The 7,705-nt window shown below is 42.8% G+C and overlaps 1 pseudogene; it reads right to left on the bottom strand.

Moving 5' to 3' along the window:
• Positions 1-504: 504 nt before the first annotated feature.
• LOC101640370 lies at positions 505-744 on the bottom strand (annotated as a pseudogene).
• Positions 745-7,705: the final 6,961 nt, after the last annotated feature.

Below are 7,705 nucleotides of genomic sequence, written 5' to 3'. Positions count from 1 at the left end.
GCCCCTCTTCAGCAACTCACTCTTGACCACCCTGCCTTCTTGAGACCCTCTTACCCTTAGAAGTCAGTGCTTCCATATTTTAAGAGTTCACTTCTTTTATCTCTAATCCCATTTTTATAGTAAAAACGGAATGATTATTTTTTAGATGGATGATTAAATATGCGAATATCCATTATTTAAATTTAGGTCTCTTTTTCTTTTCTACATAATCTTTCTTAACAAGCACATTCACCATACATGCCTAAATATTATCTTTTGGAGGAGGGGGGGCTTCCTATTTTGTTTAGTTTATTTCCTTGATGACCCTAAGACCACCTCCTTGCAGTGTCCAGAGAGAAAGCACAAAACAGGAAACAGACTTGGTTCAAATACATATAGAGTATGCTGGAGTATAAAGCATCACTGATAACATTGTTCAGAAGAACATCAGCTGACTTCAGGGCATTTCAGGATTCCTGCAGAATAAACATGACCTCTCTTTTTCCTCCCACGGGATCTCAGTTCTCAGGCCTGTCTTGGCTCTTTCTCATATTTTCTATGAAGAAGATATGGCTCCTGGAAATCCTGCTGACAGTTGGGGTAGGCCATTCCCAATCTCATGCCAGAACCAAAGGCTAAGGGCCACATTCTTCTTTTAAAGAAGGTAAGTGAGGAAATAATTCCCAATCCATACTAGTACCTAGGTTCAGAACCACACTGAACAGGGCACCTGTCCCACTTCCTGCTGAGCTCTGAATCTGACATGATTCTCCTCCAGATAATGTCTTTATGTGGACATCTCTCAAGTTCTAACTCCCTACAGCTTGTCGATCTTTACCCTGAGATGCGCATTCTGGGTGTTCTCATTAACTGTTCCAAATGACTGAACTCTAATACCCCAAAGTCAGCCAATCCCAAAGTATCTCAGTATCTCATTCCACAAACCCAATCGTCCCCTTCCAGCAGGATTGTTATCCAGCACGCAAAACAAAACAATGATCCGAACTCCCTACCATGGGGGCGAGGCCAACTCATAGCAACCTTAGAGGACATGGTAGATCTGTCTCATCGGTTTCCAAGCCTGTCAGTGTCTCTTAGGCAGACAGTCTAAACTTTCTCCTTTGGAAAAGCGGGGGGATTTGGGTTGTCAATTGTGTGGTCAGCATGCAAAGGTAAGGATAAAATTCCCCATCGGTTCCCAAATAAGAACATGCAACTGAGGGACATGATACAGCCAAGAACTCGGTATTCCGTCAATGAGTGTAAAAATGAGTTCCCTATATTTTCATATCTACATCAAGTTATATGAAGGTAAGTTCAAACAAAATATATTGTTACTATGATTCCAACTCATCTTAGTCTTGTTAGGATGACTTCAGAAAAAGAAAAAGCCCAATCAGAACAGTGACATCTGAGAGAATCTGCTGGGCCAGTCAAAGTCAAGACAGAGAGGCAAGTTCAGGGTAGGGGCCTTTTTTATTATTATCACAAAAGGGTAATCTTGCTAGCTTTACTCAGAGGACACATGATGATCATCAGGGTTAATTATAGAAAAAAATTTTTGTTTTTCTTTTAATTGGTAACTAGTAATTGGTATTTGATTGTTTTGAGCATCAGTACAGAGAAATTATCAACAATTTGTACATATGTTTTTTTTCTTTTTGGTTCTGGGTCACACTGGCTGTGTTTCTGATGTTTGGGGTTGGAAGGGGAAGCATGGGTGGGCAGTCTGAGCACCTTGCTGCCTTCGGCTGAGGATGTCCTTGGAAATGGATTCAGCTCTGTATTCCCAGCCAAGACAAGACAAGAGCTCTGCTCCAGATCTCAGCCTGCTCCCAGATCTCCACCCTGCTCTGGATCGCCAGCCTGCTCCGGATCCCCCATGTGATCAGTCCACCATCTTGAACTGGAAGTGTCTGAAAAAGTCCTAAGAAAATTGAAAACCGCATCGGTAAGAGAAAGGTCAGGCATGTTTTCCATCAGAACGGTGCATCTGCTCGCTCTTCAAAGCACGTAGAGGCTGTCTTAGGGGAATTTATTTGGGAAATCTTTCTCCATCTATCCTGCAGCCTGGATCTTGCCCCTTCAGGCATATATTTGTCCCCAAACCTCAAAAAACATTAACAAGGGACATGATTTAGATCCCTCAAGGATGGGCACACTCCTGTGTTGAGGATGTGAGTTGGACAGTGGCGCATCCTTCAGGGAAGGGTAAGAGAGACTGGGATACCATCTCCAGAAGTGTAGGCGCTCAGATGGAGGGTTTGGTCAGCAGGGATAGTCGCATTGGATAGTTTTAATAAAGGTTTCTATGATTTTGTAGCGATAGTTTCTGACTTACCTTCCTAGATCAAGTTACCACCTAACTGTTTTCCAGTCACCCGCACCACCCTTGGCTCAATATGGGTATGTCTGTGCCCGAGTGCTGCCAGAGAGACCGACTTGAAAGGCAAACCTCATCTCGTTCTCCACCACTGGCTTCCCAGAGCGCTTACAACAAATATGGAATTAGAATTAATAAAATAAATAACATACCAATAATAAATATAAATAAATTCCATAGAGACCATCCTTCATGTGACTACCAAGGCTGCAAGAGCTGATCCCTGCCTTCCTCTCCACCTTGAGTTCATAGACTCCTCCCCACACTCACTACTACGCTGGTCTCCTGTCATTTCCCCAAGAAGCTGTGCGTCTCCCCTTCTCCAGGCCTTTGCTGATGCTGTCCCCTTCACCTGAGACGGACAGAGTTTTACCTGGTTAACACACATTCAACATTCAAACCTCCTCTCACTTCTGTCACTTCTTTGAGGACATTTCTCCTGGCCATTTAGAATAGGTCAGGTTTGTCTCCCCCACATGCATCCTCCCACCTCCTTGGACCACCTGCTTGTTAATTGAGATTCGATATTTGTGTGGCTATTTTATTAATCTGCATTTCCTCTTCTAGTCTAATTGTTCACACCGCCCTCTCCAAAGGTTAGCATTGTGCACAGCACATAGTAGGCATGCTATACATATTTTTTGAAGGGTTGTGTGAGGACAATCCTGTGCTAGCATTTTATACCAAAGGCAACGGGATTAACTGTCTATTACAGATCTCTCAACGATTTGGAAATGAGGGATTTCCCCAAAGGTTTAAGTAGAACAATGCCACACAATGGATCCCTGCGAAGATTTACAAAATCAACATGCTAGGCTGCTAACTGAAGCAAAACATAAGATATCGAGCAACATGGCCCTCGTTCCTTGAAGTCTCAAGTCAAAAAGCAGCCCCTCTGCTGCCAGAGGGGATTTAATTACTATTTTCTATGCAGGTGAATTATGGCTTAAGGATTTTTTAAAAATGGAATTACTGGATGATTTACATAGAAAGAAAGAAGAAGTACATAGTTCTATGGAAAATCAATATGATTATCCAGTGCTAACAGAGGGAGATGCCCTTCCAATAATCCTTCAAAACTCACTGTGAGGGCATTTCCCCACTTGGCCTCTGCATAAAACCAGTCCATAAACGTTCATGAATCACCAACTACATGCCAGAGCCAAACAGACAAAATTATCTGCCCTATGAAGCTTGCCTTCTAGTAGGGAGAGAAATCAATTAAACAAGACTAATATGTAAACTACACGTGAGATAAACACTGAAGAAAATGATAGGGCAATCTATAGAGACGGTAATTGGATTACTGGTTCTGTAGGGTCGTGGCAGGGGAAGTTGGGAAGAAATAGGGAGCTCATCATAATGAGTACAAGAACGAAGAAAATGTTTTATAACTGCGATGATGCTTGTATAATTCTTTTTAATATGTTTAAATCACTGAATCGCATGATATGTGAATTATCTGTCAATAAAACTTAACATTAAAGAAAGAAAACGCTAGGGCCAACATGGAGAAGGAGGTGTGTGAGTTGGCAGAGCGCGTAGGGAAAGCCTGCAGGAGAAGGTGCTATTTGGGTTCAGTGAGGGTGTTGCGGTTAGCCTGCAACTGTGGGTGAGAAGAGGCATTCTTGCTGCTAGACTAGACAAAGGGAGTGTGAAGTCCACGGGGCTCGGAGGGAAGAGAACTCCAGGAGTATTTGGGATACAAGAGACCACTCTGGCTGGAGGAGGCGGGGACAGGGACAAGGAAAAAGAGATGAAGTCCTCGAGATGTCAGGGGATAGAATTTTGAGGCTTTATGGTGAGACTTTCTCGCACAGTCTTTGGCCATGTGAGGAGAGACGAGTCTCCAGCGAAGGACATCCTGCTGGCTAAAGTAGAAGGGCAGTGGCAAAGAGGAAGACCCACGACAAGATGGACCGACACTGTGGCTCCCACAGTGGGCTCGCACATAGTTGCAATTGTGAGGCTTGCCGCAGGACTGGGCGGTGCTTGGTTCTGTGGTGCGCGGTTGTACATGTTGTCCGTGGTCACTGTGGGTCAGAACCGACTCCACCTCACACAACAACAACAACAACAACAATAGGTCTTTGTAACAACTGTGACTTTGACTTTAAGTGCAATGGGAAACCAGTAGACTCTTCCTAGCTGAGAATCAGGTCTACTGTCAACAAGATTGGGTTGGCTCCTCATTTGAGAATCCAGGGAGGGTTTATGTAGTCAGTTCCCCGTTGGGTTTTCTCGGCTCTACCCTTCATAGGAATAGATGATCAGGTTGCTGGATTTTTCTGTCATCGAGTTGATGTCATCGAGTTGATGCCGACTCTGTCGCTATAGGACAGGGGAGAACACACCGTCAGGTTTCCGAGGGTTTGGGTCTTTATGGAAGTAGACAGCCTCATCTTTCTCCTGAAAAGCAGGCTATTGGTGAGTTTGAACTGCTGATCTTCCAATTAGTAAGTAGCTCACTAGGTAGCACATTGCACCTCCAGAGCTGGCGGCTTCAGATCACTAGTCTTCTGATTAGCAGCTGAGACTGAACCGTTGAGCCATCAGGGCTCCTCGGTAGTTGCTACTTTTGGAGAAAGATTAAACTTTTTCGGCTCCTGTGAAGATTCACAGACTTGGAAAGTGCATGCGGGCAGCTCAACCTCTGCCCCATAGAGTTCCTATTGGTCCGAATCGATTCCAAGGTGGTGAGACAGACAGATCCTAAACTTCACACTCACACACTTCGGGATTCCTTCATACCTTTCTACCAGAAGCCCCGGTGTCCTGGTGGTTGTGCGTTAGGCTGCGAGCTTCCAGGTCAGCAGATGGAAACCACCAGCCGCGTTGCGGGAGAAAGACAGGACTTTCTTCCCAATAGAGTTATGCTCTAGGAAACTCACCAGGAAACGACCCTTTCCTGCAGAGCCGCTGTGAGTCGGCGTCCATTGAATACAGGGGTCGGAGTTTTCGTATTCTCTTAGAGTTGGTCAATGTGCTTGGATGCTCATGGGAAAGCTGGAAGTTAGAGTCTACCGGGCAAGGAAGGATCTGCGGGTTCACTTAGGGAAAATCAGCCGTTGGAATAACTGGTCTACGGCTCAAACGCACCGGAAGGAGGAGGGCTGCCTGCTCCCATAAAGATTTAAAGGGTTACTATGAGCCTATGGCAGTGAGGGTGTTTGGGGTATTTTGGGGGGTGGGGGGAGGGGAGTGGGGTGGTGGCGTATGTTTTGGTTATGAGTCAGAATCTGCTTCCGAAAAGATTCATCTCTCCTAGAAGCCCAGGGGCAGTTCTAATCTGTCCTATAGGATTGCTGTGAGTCAGACTTGACTCTATTTTGGGGGCATAAATTGGAATGAAGTGGATGACTGTGGGTTTGGATTGGGGTGGGGTGGGCTGGGGGGTGGGGAGCTTTTGCATTTGAATCCCAACAACATAGTCTGGGGCTGAGGAAGTGGAACTAGAGATATTGGAATACCAAATAACTGGAGTTTCTCTCCAGGATTTCAGATTCAGGAGCATCCAGGAAACAAAGCAGGTGATTTTAAGAACAACCCCCTGGTTCCTTAATGTCAAAAAGCAACCCCTCTGTAGCCAGAGGGGAACTTAAATGCCATCTTTTGTAGAGGTGAATTATGGCTTAATGATTTTTATTTTTTAATTACTGAGTGACTTACATTGAAAGGAACAAGAAGGGTGGAAAGATGCATGAGCTCAGGGAAAGGATTTTATAATGTACTGGAGTTGAGTCAATGACAAATGTACATAATTAATCATAGACACCATTTTGGCAAATGATATTTTTAAATGATAGAGGCAATTATCTGTACAATTACATATGCACAAGAATGCATTATTTGCTGACTTTCAACAGGCATCCTATCACACAGTATAGGTAAGGAAGAGACTTACCTAATTTAGTATCCTAGTTTGCAACCTTAAACTAAAGAGGATTTTTTTTTTTTTTTTTGAGTTAGAGGAGACTCAGAAGAGGAATATAACAATAGTAACTTCCTGGTTCTACTATTAATATCTTTTTAGGAACTAAAAAGTGTGTGAATCTATTTAGGAACTTAATATTTCATTTGGAATCGTAAAAAGGTAGGCTACATATGCACACACATACTCTTTTTATCGAAATCTATTGTAACTTGCTGAACAAAGTTCTGATAAATATTCCTGAAGCAAATAGAAAAACTTGCAATAGCAATAAAATATTTGATACTCTGTGATTGACAAAATTAAAGAGAGAAAATTCCAGCAACTACAGTAAGTGATGGTCTTTCCCCCCAAACTTGATAGAATGAGCACACAACTATCTCTGCTATTTCTTTAGCCTCATGGTCTTATCTCCCAAAGGCAGGATGGTGTGGTGAAAAGAGTTCAGTCTGGAATCAGACAGATGTAGTTTCAAATCTGGTTCTGCAATTTACTGTGATTCTAACCTTGAGCCAGTTACTAAACATGGCTGTCTCAATTTCTTTGTAAAAGTAGGGCTAATCGTATAAATCTCCTAAGATTTGCTGTGAGCAGCACATGAGATAATATTTATTGAATATCTGGTCTAAGGTCGGGGATTCAGCACATGTTCAGTATTATACATATTTTTAAAGCTAAGCCCTCCCTCTCATTGAAATTTTTGAATATCTTATCTTTCTAAAATAAAACATAATGTCATTCTATCATTCACTCATTCTACTCACACAGACTGAGGGCTGTGCACACATACAAGTTACCCGTGTGTAAACATGGGAATCTTCTTAGACTAGTAAGGAGAGGCTAGCTTATTTAGAAAATGGCTCAGAGTGACTGGTTAGCAACTGGTTCACAATACCAACCTTCAATTTAAATGACCTAAAATTGTAATGCACAAACAATACGCAACAGGCAGATGTGGCAATGACATGCTGAAAATGTAAGAGACACTTTGTGTTTGTTTTTTTTAAAAAAGGTAAAATATCGCATCAGGATGGTTTTCATATTGACTGTACTTGAAATGATAATATTTTAAACATATTGGGTTAAATAAAATATAGTATTGAAAGGCCTTTCATCTTTTTCCTTTCACTTTTCTAATGTGGCTGCTAAAATTTTTAATTCTGTTGCTCACATTTAAGGCTAGCCTTGTTTCTATTGGGCAGCACCCTGCTCTAAATTTTTAACCATAGGAAGGAAGGGAAGGAGTGAGGAAGGAAGAAAAGGAGAATGGGGGGGAAAAGAACAGGACTGTGGAAGAGCTGGCTTTATAAGCCTTAAAAAGATCTTACAGTGGAACAATTCTTTCTATGCATGACCCCAAGGGCAGAGAAGAGAGCCAGTCCTGGGAACACAGGGCCAGGCACTTTGCAAAG

The sequence above is a fragment of the Echinops telfairi genome, unplaced genomic scaffold (genome assembly GCF_000313985.2).
Source record: "Echinops telfairi isolate 266 unplaced genomic scaffold, ASM31398v2 ScPeMD7_7469;HRSCAF=8507_1, whole genome shotgun sequence".
In the NCBI taxonomy this organism is placed as follows: domain Eukaryota; kingdom Metazoa; phylum Chordata; class Mammalia; order Afrosoricida; family Tenrecidae; genus Echinops; species Echinops telfairi.
The sequence above is the reverse complement of the archived record's forward strand: the minus strand, read 5'-3'. Positions and strand labels throughout refer to the sequence as shown.